At 47.5% G+C, this 12628-nt stretch overlaps 1 long non-coding RNA gene across 11 annotated transcripts in view; it reads right to left on the bottom strand.

Annotated features, from left to right (window-relative positions):
• The window catches only part of LOC105605336 (uncharacterized), a 327912-nt gene that overhangs the window by 296841 nt on the left and 18443 nt on the right, over positions 1 to 12628 (bottom strand). For all 11 annotated transcript variants that reach the window (XR_009598760.1, XR_009598762.1, XR_009598758.1 and 8 more), the window contains one exon: positions 12457 to 12537. This is a non-coding gene — a long non-coding RNA (uncharacterized LOC105605336). The remainder of the gene's footprint in view (positions 1 to 12456; positions 12538 to 12628) is intronic.

The raw sequence follows: 12628 nt of genomic DNA on the forward strand, positions 1-12628 counted from the left end.
TCGTGAAGTCTTGTGGCCAGCTCTTGTGACAGCCTTCAGCCAGCCCGTCTCTCTCGCACTGGAGTGTATTTGCAACGCCAGCCTCCGTGGGTGAGCTAGAATAACACCTCGGACTTTTGGACACAACACTAAAACATCTTTTTGTTTTCCCAAGTACAATGTTGCATTGACTTTATTCACTTCTATTTTTGGCTGTACGGGGTCTTTGTGGCTGTGCATGGGCTTTCTCTAGTTGAAGAGCGCTACTAGAGGGGGTCACTCTGGTTCCGAAGCACAGGCTTCTGATGGCAGGAGCTTCTCTTGTGGTGAAGCACGGACTTTTGGAATACGGGCTTCACAGGTTCTGGCGCACGGGGCTTTTTTGCTTCTGATGGCAGCAGCTTCTGTTGTGGCAGAGCACGGATTTTCAGAACACGGGCTTCACAGGTTCTGGCCCATGGGGTTTTTTTTCTTTTGCGCCACAGCATGTAAGCTGTTCCCAGACTGGGGATCAAATCTGGGTCCCCTGCCCTGGCAGTCAGATTCTGAACCACTGGACTGCCAGGGAAGTCCTGCACTTAAGAATCTTGAACCCCCAAAAAGATGGCAAAGAATCCACACACAAAAAAGGCATGAAAATACAGACTTCATTCACTCATCAGATCATTCCTTTGACACGTGCCCTGGTCTCCTCCGGTCATGAAGATGATGAGGAACTGAAGCTGTGGTACCTGCACGGACAACTGGAATTCAAGCTCTGGGTGATCCTCCACAGGGCCGTTTTGAAAATGAAGCTCGATCCTCAGCCCAGCCCACTCTATTCCCAGCCCTCTGCCTTGGAGCTGAAGGCTGATACCCATACCTGCCATGCAGCTCAACTGGCACGAACAGGGTCCCTCAGGGTGGCAACAGGGACACGGAACCTCACTTCTCTCCCTGTGGGTCCTTCCTCAGCCACCAGCCCTCATCAAACGCCATGGGATGTCCGTCCCATACCGAGAGCCTGCCCATCTCTCCTTTCTCTTTGCTTCCATCCAGATCATCCCATCCACATTTTGAAAAGTGTTCTCTTTCACGAATACACATTTTTTTGTTTCTTTTTTCGATAATGATGAACTTCTAGAAACTGCTGAGCCACGGGCCTACTTAGAGGTAAGCCTCCCTGATGACCTGCGTTTTCATTTCCTCTTTCCAAATCAGTTCCCTACTGGGAACAGGCCATGCACCCAAATCCCAGGATGGCTGGTTTGGACAATAACCCATGAGGACTCTTTCTCGTCACACTTCTCCCCTTCTCCCAGGCGGACTCAGTTTCTGCTTTCTCTTGCCTGAACCTTTGTGGATTTCCCTATTCGACGGCAATTTCTACCCCTAAAGCTACCGAAAAGCCCTTGTCCCTTGGGCCCCACCTCCTAGCTTTACACTCTGTCCTGTCCTAGAACTAACTAGAAACAGGTGTGAGGATGGCGCCCCCTCCTCTGGCCACTGCCCTTCAGCTCTTCCTCTCCTCCACACGGATCCCACGGTCAGCCAGGTTGGTTACACTGCAGCCTGCTGCTGCTGCTAAGTCACTTCAGTCGTGTCCGACTCTGTGCGACCCCACAGACAGCAGCCCACCAGGCTCCCCCGTCCCTGGGATTCTCCAGTCAAGAACACTGGAGTGGGTGGCCATTTCCCTCTCCAATGCATGAAAGTGAAAAGTGAAAGTGAAGTCATTCAGTCATGTCCGACTCTTAGTGACCCCATGGACTGCAGCCTAACAGGCTCCTCCACCCATGGGATTTTCCAGGCAAGAGTACTGGAGTGGGTTGCCATTGCCTTGTCTACACCACAGCCTAGCTAGGCATTACTATTACACACGTGTGAATCTCTGCACACATGTAGGTATGACGGATGTGTATGCATGTGGGTGTGTTTATCTGCATACAAAGGTAGCTGTGTATATATGTGTATGTGTGTGTGTGTGTGTGTGTGTGTGTGTGTGTGTGTGTGTATACGTCCCACCTCCTCGCTGGGAAGCAAATAATATTTTTACACTGTCTACAGGCGGACTTCTCAGATGGCGCTAGTGGTAAAGTGCTAAGGCAGGAGATGTAGGAGACATGGGTTTGATCCCTGAGAAGGGAAGATCCCTTGGAAAAGGACATGGCAACCTATTCCAGTATGCTTGCCTGAAGAATCCCCAAGGACAGAGGAGCCTGGCATGCTACAGTCCATAGATTCACCAACAGTTGGACACGACTGAAGTGACTTAGCACGCACGCACACGTGGACACAGGGTGGGAAGGGGAGGATGGGGAAGACTGGGAGATTAGGATTAATTCACATACACTACCATGTCTAAAATGGATGAGATGGTTGGATGGCATCACCAACTCAAAGGACGTGAGTCTGCACAAACTCCGGGAGAGGCTGAAGGACAGGGAGGCCTGGTGTGCTGCAGTCCACGGGGTCGCAGTCAGACACGACTAAGTGAATGAAAGGCAAGATGTGCATAGAAGCGCCAGCTAGTGGGAACCTACTGTAAAATACAGGGGGCCCAGCTTGGTGCTCTGTGATGACCTAGAGGGCAGGATGGAGGGGTGGGTGAGAGGCCCATCAGGGAGGGGGTGTTGTACACAGACAGCTGATTCAGGGTGTTGTACAGTGGAAACTAACACAATATCGTAAAGCAATTACACTCCAATAAATAAAGAATGCATCTGGCACATTAAAAAAAAAAGGTGTCTACATGAGTGTGTCCTTAGGAAAGGGTTAGATTAGCAGATATGGTTTGAAATCAGAAAAAAAAAAATTGCCATCAGTGAACTGGTGAACTCTAGAACTACTGTTCTTTGCAGCCAGCTGTCACCGTTTCAAATGCCCCTGTTTTGGCAACATGACTATTAAATGAAGGGCTTTATTTTCCAACTCAACATTCAGAAAACGAAGATCATGGCATCCGGTCCCATCACTTCATGGGAAATAGATGGGGAAACGGGGGAAACAGTGTCAGACTTTATTTTGGGGGGCTCCAAAATCACTGCAGATGGTGACTGCAGCCATGAAATTAAAAGATGCTTACTCCGTGGAAGGAAAGTTATGACCAACCTAGATAGCATATTCAAAGCAGAGACATTACTTCGCCGACTAAGGTCTGTCTAGTCAGGCTATGGTTTTTCCAGTAGTCATGTATGGATGTGAGAGTTGGACTGTGAAGGCTAAGCACCGAAGAATTTAGGCTTTTGAACTGTGGTGTTGGAGAAGACTCTTAAGAGTCCCTTGGACTGCAAGGAGATCCAACCAGTCCATTCTAAAGGAGATCAACCCTGGGATTTCTTTGGAAGGAATGATGCTAAAGCTGAAGCTCCAGTACTTTGGCCACCTCACGCAAAGAGCTGACTCATTGTAAAAGACTCTGATGCTGGGAAGGATTGGGGGCAGGAGGAGAAGGGGACGACAGAGGATGAGATGGCTGGATGGCATCAGTGACTCGATGGACGTGAATCTGAGTGAACTCCGGGAGTTGGTGGTGCACAGGGAGGCCTGGCGTGCTGCGACTCATGGGGTCACCAAGAGTCGGACACAACTGAGCGACTGAACTGAAACATTTCTAAAAGTCCGTCAAATTTATTTTCAAAGCAAACATAAGGAAACACCTAAACAAAGAAACCACCTCACAAGGACATGGGTTGTACGAAAGAAAGAAAAGGTTCCTAAGGAGAAAAAAATAAATGATGCTATACACGGTGCTTTTTTATGAGTTTCCAGAAACACTCGGGAAAAAAGCGGAAACCAGTGTTGAGGTGTCAACCAAGCTCACCAGTGTCAGACATCCCACAGAACCCCCACGTGCCTGTGCACGCATCATGTGAGAAGCAGATTTAGAAATGTTCGTTATCACGATGACCACGGTTCACGCGGGGAATCGGAGAACTGTGAGACGCACGTGAAAACGTACAGAGCGCGCTGGTTGCAGAGAAATTAAACAAGGCGGGGGGGGTGGTGGGGTGGTGGGGAGGAGAAGCCATTTACAGGAAAAACAGAGTTGGAGGCACACGGCGGACCTGTGTTCTCATCCAGCAAGAGAACCGGAAGTAAATTACAAAGCAGCGGGCGGCGTGGCAGTAAGGCACCACGGAAAACAGCGTTTCCTTGGAAAGAATTCATGGTCTTGGAGAAGGAAATGAAGCCGAGGTATTCAGCTTTGAGACAGAAGAGTATTTCATGCAGAAACATCTGTTACAAAGCAGGCAGATATGAAAAAGAAACGAAGGTGAGCTACGCTACCTACCTGTCAGCAGCGTTGTTCTCTCTGAAGAGTTTGTTGTTGTTGTTACCTGTATCAAGTACTCAGCATCTCAACAGTAACAGGATAAGGAGGCAGAACAAATGACCTGACTCCAGGTGGTGCCAGGGGTAAAGAATCCACCTGCCAGTACAGAGATGAGGGTTTGACCCTGGGTCGAGAAGATCCCCTGGAGAAGGACGCGGCAAAAACCCACTCCAGTTTCCTTGCTGGGAAAACCCCTTGGACAGAGGAGCCTGGCAGGCTCTAGTCCACAACCGAGCGACTGAGGAGACAACAGTTCGCAACTGAGCCGGGGGCGAAGTGGCTCACATGTTGGTAGGAACCCCACGTAAATATCTGCAGGAAGATGTCCACCCACGAAGATTACGTTTGGCTTCTAGCTCTTCAGCCAGGCCCCCAGACTCCTGTCCCAGTTTCTACGAAATGGAGAACTGGATCTTAGGCACACGTTTCAGTCTCCTGCACAGGCTTCAGGTCTGAGGAGTGCAGCGTGGCGTGCTAGAACAGTCCTCCCTGCAAAGGGAGGCCCGCTCTGTCCACCTGAAGGGCTGAGACGAGACCCAGGGCCCTGCGGAGCAGAAAGCAGCTGGGGCACTCTCTGAGACGGGGAGGTGCCCTGCACACAGGAGCAGCCTCTCCTTTCAACTCTGAGTTTGCTTCTCTCGAGAAAAAGGCGCGTGCGTGCTAAGTCGCTTCAGTCGTGTCCGACTCTTTGTGACCCGGGGACTGTGGCCCGCCAGGCTCCTCTGTCCATGGGATTCTCCAGGCAAGAACACTGGAGCGGGTTGCCGTGCCCTCCTCCAGGGGATCTTCTTGACCCAGGGATCGAATCTGCATTTCTTAAGTCTCCTGCATTGGCAGGAGGGTTCCTTACCACTAGTGCCCAAAGAAAAAGGTATTCAACTGCAGTTCCTAAAGCTTCCTATTGTAGGGAGCATGTTAATGAACAATAGGGCAAAAACCTCATGACCGGGTGAGCACAGGTCTGAGAAGGCACCGAAGGAAAAAGACGAGCAGCAGAAGGCAGAGGAAAACGAGGGGGGAGGGCTGGATACGGACAGAAGACGAAGAGAAGAAGGAAGAATATTAGGAATCGGCGTGGAAGTCCCCTGCAGGTCCAGTAGCTAAGACTGCATTCCCACGGCAGGCGGCCCAGGTTCAGTCCCTACGCAGGGAACCAGAACTCGCAAGCCACAACTGGTCCCCTGGGTAAACTAGAACTGGACAACAGAACCACCTACTCCCAAAATACGTCTTTTTTTTGCTGTCGTCCTTGGGAATTCCGTGGTGGTTCACATGGTAAAGAGTCTGCCTGCAATGTGGGAGACCCGAGTTTCGATCCCCAGTTTGGGAAGATCCCCTGGAGAAGGGAAAGGCAACCCAGCCCAGGGTTCTTGCCTGGAGAATCCCATGGACAGAGGAGGCTGGCAGGCAACAGTCAAAACCACCTACTCCAAAAATACATCTTTTTTACTTTTTTTAGATAAAAAAAATATACAGAAGAACCAAAATATAGAAATAATGCAACTAATGTGAAGAGCTGGCTCCTTGGAAAAGACCCTGATGCTGGGAAAGACTGAAGGCGGGAGGAGAAGGGGACGACAGAGGATGAGATGGTTGGATGGCATCACCCACTCGATGGACATGAGTTTGAGTAAACTCCGGGAGATGGTGAAGGACAGGGAGGCCTGGCGTGCTGCAGTCCATGGGGTCGTAAAGAGGCGGACACAACTGAGCCACTGAACTGAGCTGAATACAGCAAACAATATTGAGATGAAACGTACTAGACAACTAACACTTCTTTCACTGCAGCTTACGCACAATATATTATTGTGAAACACTCATACTGCTTGTCCAAGGTTATTCACATGCTCAAGTCGCTCCTGTTTTTCGAAAACCAGAAATACATAATCATCGTGATGCAAGTCATATGAAAAACTCACTGCTTTTGGTAAGCTTCCCTGGTGGCTCAGATGATAAAGCATCTGCCTACAATGCAGGAGAGCCGGGTTTGATCCCTGGGTTGGGAAGATTCCCCGGAGAAGGAAATAGCAACCCACTCCAGTACTGTCGCCTTGAAAATCCCATGGATGGAGGAACCTGGTAGGCTACAGTCCATGAGGTCACAGAGATTCGGACACGACTGACTTTACTTTCGGTAAGCTATGAAACGAGTTATTTGCAAGATTTCCTTTACAAGGGATGGGGGAGGAGAATGGATACGAAGCCCCCTCCTTTAAGCAGAAAAGCAGGAAAAAAGAGCTCTGGGGAAAAAAAAAAAAAAAAAAAGGCTAGGTGCGGTGGTCAACCCTGCCGCAGGTATTGCCCAGGGCTAATTCCAGGGAGAGCTCCCTCTACAGTCTCCTTAGGGATTGCAACATAATTCCAAATTTCTTTTTTTTAATGTTGATGTTTTGGAAATCAGGGAGCTAAGTGCATGCTGGGTTTGTGTGTGTGTGTGTGTGGCAGGAGAGGGGTGGGTAGGAAGGGAGGGGCACGTTTCCTAAAGTCAAAAGTTGCCAGGTGGGCCTTGAATCATCTGCCACTTTTGAGTCCCAAACGGAAGACTGTCATTCATCTTGTAATCAGAGCACAACACCTCAGTGATGTACAAACGATAACGAGATTAAAGGCAGTGATTTATCCTTGGAGGGAAAAACCCGCAAAGTGGTCTGCACACATAGCGAGCTTCAGAGGCATAGAAGCTGGCGTGGGTATAAAACTTGCCTAGTCCCAGCGCACCTGCATACCTTTATCAATCTCTGCATTAAGCCGGCACGAAGACAATATCCCTTTTGATTAGCAAGCAGAGCTGGTGTCCTGGGGCCGCCTGGTGCTTTATGGATAGGCACAACTCAACTCAGCCAGGTGGTTTATGGTTCCCTTGAATGCACACAGGAAAACCAGAAGCTGCTTGGTATTACGAAAAGCACCACCTGCGTGGGAGTCCCATTCGACACACAGCTCTTTTTTTTTTTTTGACCACGTAGGTGATGCAATGCCCAGAAACGGATACCTTTATGTACTAAAGACACACTGAAAATCTAACGGACTCGGGAAGGCTTAGAGTTCTCTTATCTTGGGGGTGACGACTCAGCTATCACAGATGAGCATTCGAAGCAGGTGTTAGCTGTAACCTCAAGGAAGCAAAGCCGTTAATGCTGACTGACGGGAACATCTTGCATCTTTGATTTCACTCTGACCAATTTCAAGAGAAACATTTCACTTTCCGAGAGCTGCACTAGTTACTGACTGGCTCATTCGGGGACGATACGCCCACGGGTGAGGAGAAATGCTTCATTACTATTATTACAGAAACGTGCTAGGACTTCGCTGATGGTCCAGTGGCTAAGACTCTGCATTCCCAATGCAGGGGACTGGGGTTAGATTCCCGGTCAGGAAACCAGGTCCCATACATGCCACAACTAAAATTTCAGGTGCAGCAACTAATAAATAAGATCCCATGTGTGGTAAATAAGACCCAGTACAGCCAAAACAAATTTTAAAAAAGGGCCCACATCCATGGACTCACGGTTGTACTGAAGAGAGACTTCCTGTGTATCCCCTAAAAGCCAGCCTACTGGCTGAGAAGTATCTGAGTTATTCTGGGGTGTGTATAGTCTGGGCTATGCAGACCTTAATGACAAATCAGATGTGACCTTGGCTGAGAAAGTCTCAACTAAGAAGACACCAAAAAGACCTGTCAGAATCAACTACACGTCAGATTTGTTGTTGTTGTTGTTGTTGGGTCGCTCAGTCATGTCCGACTCTTTGTGATCCCACAGACTGTAGCCCACCAGGCTCCTCCGTCAATGGGATTCTCCAGGCAAGAATACTGGAGTAGGTTGCCATTTCCTCCTCCAGATCTTCCCAGCCCAGGGATCGAACCCAGGTCTCCCGCATTGGAGGCAGACGCTTTAACCTCTGAGCCATTACCCAAACTCATGTCCATGGAGTTGGTGATACCATCCAACCGTCTCATCCTCTGTCACCCCCTTCTCTTCCCACCTTCAATCTTTCCCAGCATCAGGGTCTTTCCCAATGAGTCAGCTCTTCACATCAGATGGCCAAAGTACTGGAGCTTCAGTTTCAGCATCAATCCTTCCAATGACTATTCAGGACTTATTTACTTTAGGATTGACTGGTTTGATCTCCTTGTTTGTCCAAGGGACTCTCAAGAGTCTTCTCCAACAACACAGTTCAAAAGCATCAGTTCTTTAGCGCTCAGATTTCTGGGTCAACATCAAATTTTCTTTTGGACAAAGGTCTCATAAATATTGTCATCAGGCACGTCATACCCGGCAGGTCCACACCGCCCTGCATGATACTCAGAGAAGTAGAACCGAGACAGTTGGTAAAGCTGTTGATCTGTTTCCAAAATTTAATTCCCTAAGTAACAATTGCTACCATTCATGAGAAGGCACTTTCGGGAACTGAAACAGTGATGACATGTGCCCTACAAGCACGAATCAGAGATGAGAGACTTCAGGACTGTGAAACTTAGGTGGGCCACATGGAAACACAGTATAGTTCTATTGTAAACAACTTTTACTATCACAGCAAAAGTAAGAAATTCTCTTAGCTTGGGGACTTCCCTGGGGGTCCAGTGGGTAAGATTCTCAATGCAGGGGATACGGGTTCAATCCCTGGTCAGGGAACTAAGATCCAACATGCCTTGCACGGTGCAGCCAAAAAATAAAATCAATTTTAAAAGAAGACTTTAACAGAAGAGAAATTCTCTCATCTTAAGACTCTTAAGAAGCATGCTTACTCATATGGTGTTGAACATGACTGCAAAGCAACCCTTGAAAGCCCAAGGAGGGCATTCTGCTCAATTCCCTTTGGAAGGAAAATAGCCCCCTCAAGTCTTAATTCCTCCTCAGCAGTGCGTTCAGCTGCTCAGTCACCTCTGACTCTTTGTGACCCCAAGACTGTAGCCCGCCAGGCTCCTCTGTCCATGGGATTCTCCAGGCAAGAACACTGGAGTGGGTTGCCATGCCCTTCTCCAGGGGCTCTTCCCAACCCAGGGACTGAACCCCCATCTCCTGTATTGGCTGGCAGATTCTTTACCATCTGAGCCACCAGAGGATGGCATAATTTATCATCCAGACCAGGACACCCGAGAGAGGAAGGCGGTGGGCTTATCGGCTGGGACCTGGGCAGGGGGTGTCGGCTGTAACCATTCTGGGTAAACAAGAGGCTACCATGATTACTGATGAGATGGTTGGATGGCATCACCGCCTCAATGGATGTGAGTGTGAGTAAACTCTGGGAGTTGGTGATGGACAGGCAGGCCTGGCGTGCTGCAGTCCGTGGGGTCGCAAAGAGTCGGACACGTCTGAGCGACTGAACTGAACCATGATTACTAGAAAGAAGGTTGTGAGTTCTGTTCAGCCATTCTTGCCCCCAACTACGCAGCAGAATCATCGTGGGTGAACACACACAAGTGTGCCCATGGACGCACACACTATGCTTGTGTGTGTATATGTGCTTTACCAATACTACATCGGCATACACACATTTACATGTACAAACACACATGCTTATGTGTATACTGAGCTGTCTAAGCTCTACTCCAGACCAGTTAAATGAGATTTCTGACACTGGAATGAATCTTGAGCATCGATTTTTAAAAGGTTCCCCCAGGCGATATAAATAGGCAGTGCAACAGGGAACCATTGACCTGGACACCCTCCAAAGACCTTCCAGCTCTCTAAACTCTGGGATCCTTCCTGAGCATGAAGCTCTCTCACCTTTGCTATGGTCAACTGCAAACTACTCTCCTTTCCAGAACACAAAAAATTTCATAGCAGCACAATAATAACCACCAGTACAGTAATAACCAACGTGTATTTACGAAGAGTTTACACTTTACCAAAACATTTTCCCTTTACAAAAACACTCTTTCAACAGTATCTTTTCTTCTTTGCATTAACTCTATGATAAACTCAGGTTGGTTATTACGATTATTGACTTTCTACGGGTGAAGATATTGGGCTTTCAGAGATGATGACGCACACAGGCACCAGGCATCTCACACGAAGAGCGTATAGAGTAATCACGCCCACATCTTGATTAGAAATGTGGAGGTCAGGAGCACACGCCTGGGGATCCCCATCACATGGGTCTGGATTTCACATCCGTCATTCACTGGCTTGATGAACTGGGGCAAGTTACTTAACCTCTGCAGGTATCATCTCTAAAATTAAAATAACACAGATACTTGCTCTGCAGCAGTGGTACAAATATTGCGTCACATTTCACAGGGCAAACCTCCACAGCAGGTCCAAAAAATAGTAACAATGTTATTATTGTTGCTGTTATTACCATGACTCCCTTCACCGCCTGCTTTTACTGCTGTAATTCCCCCTCCTCCTCCTCCCCTCCCCCTCCTTCCCCCACCAGAACTAATAATAACATTCAGTGCCATAGGCAGAGCCCTTCAGAGAGACAAGATTGATCACCGTAAAACTCCCTTAGCTAATCTTCACCTGCCTCTCACACACGCTCCCCCAAAACCAGAAGGCAACGTGAGTCATCCTCAGAGAAGACGCTCTGTGCAAGTGGACACCCCAGACGTGGGTCCGTGTTGAACCCTGGACGTGTCTGGTACAAAGGGCAAACGATCAGACTCTAGGCAGATGCTCAGCTGGATTCGGAACCCAGAGGAGAGAGGCCTCAGATGCGCAGCTCACATCTGCCTTCGAGGAAGAACCTGTGTCCCGACCTCTGCAGCGAGGAGCACACTGGGCTACGGGCCTCCAGCGGCAGCCCCTGGGGTCTGCTCCCGGGTTTCAGGAGGCTGCACTCTTTGAGGGAGCTCCCCAGCCAGAGGTAGACCAGGCTCAGCAGTACACGGGTCTGGTCATGTCTGCCCTGGAGCTGCCCTTGGACCAGCATTGCAGCCTGTGGTTCTTCCCCCCATTTCTCCTCCATCCCTCCTTCACAATATCAGATTATACTGCTTGGTAGAGGCTCCTCAGTGAAAATATCACAAAACACCCCCATACATGTCAAACAACCCTGTCAAGGACAGCCGGTGGTACCTTACTCAACTGAGACACCGTGAAAATGAAACAAAATGTTTTGTTTCAAACTGTATTACTGCATCACTTTCTAAGAGTTTATTCGGAAGGTTTTATAGAGCTACAAAATATATCTGACTTGTCCCTCTTCCTGATGAAGTGCCTGCAGCGTGAGGCTGAAAAAAAGTGATTATAGATCATGTTCTATTCATGTCATCTTTGTTGTGCAAATTAAATTTGTTATGCCACATTAGCTCGAAGATATGAATATTTTAATAATGCTAGATCTATAAATTGCAAGGAAAATGAGTTAGAATTTTAAAATATACTCAGTTCCAAGGAACTGGATTTCTTGAGGATACATTTTTCATCTAGAGAGGAAAGGTACTCTAAATTACTGCATTTCCAAAGGAACCATTTAATTTCACTCTCATTTTGATAATTCAGGTTTTTATACATACTGAAAACATTAAAAATAATCAAAACCATTCAAATGGTAGTTGGATCCAGTAATCTAAGTGTTCTCAATGTTAAGATTATTATGTATAAGATTATTATAGTTAAGGATAACAATAAAATAGTTACTATGTGACCAAAGGTATTGTACACTCTTTGTATATATTAACTTATCTGGATTCAGAACTATTAAAAATTTTAAGCATAATAATATCTTCTTATACATATTAACAATTTATCGATTATTTGCCTGGTAAATTAAATATTTCTAATGTTAATATTGTTATGGTAGAAAACAATGTCAGTGCAATAGTGAAACGGTTCTATGTGACAGAATTCTAGGCTCCTTATATATATTAACTCACTCAGCCTCACACACATTCTATAATTTAGGTGTTAATTACATTATGTTATCCATACTGTATAATGTAAGGAACTAAAAAAACAGAGAGGTTAAGTAACCTTCCCAAGGTCACACAGCTATATGTGGCACTTCCTGGATTTGAACCAAACAGTCTGCATGAATGAGGAGAAACAAATGCTGACTTACCTTAAGCCACACCCATTAAACTTTCCCTGTGAGTGTGTGTCTGTGTGTAAACATATCACTGTATGCGAACTGAGTTACTTTACATCACACTGATGTGACTTAAATGCACCTGAATTTTAAAATCCGAATTTGTGTGGTCCTTGCTGAGTACTCACCCTGAATATCAGAAGCACGTTCAGTGGGCTTTGGCAGCCTGCCCCTCTTGTCCAAGGGAGTCTCTCCTCTCTGAAGAGTGCCTGGAAATGATACAATGAGTGAGAAACGCCGCTGGCAAAGCCGGCTCAGCATTCAGGCCTGTCTGCTTTTAGGCCAGAAACAGAAGTTTGC

Source organism: Ovis aries, chromosome X (genome assembly GCF_016772045.2).
Source record: "Ovis aries strain OAR_USU_Benz2616 breed Rambouillet chromosome X, ARS-UI_Ramb_v3.0, whole genome shotgun sequence".
NCBI lineage: Eukaryota > Metazoa > Chordata > Mammalia > Artiodactyla > Bovidae > Ovis > Ovis aries.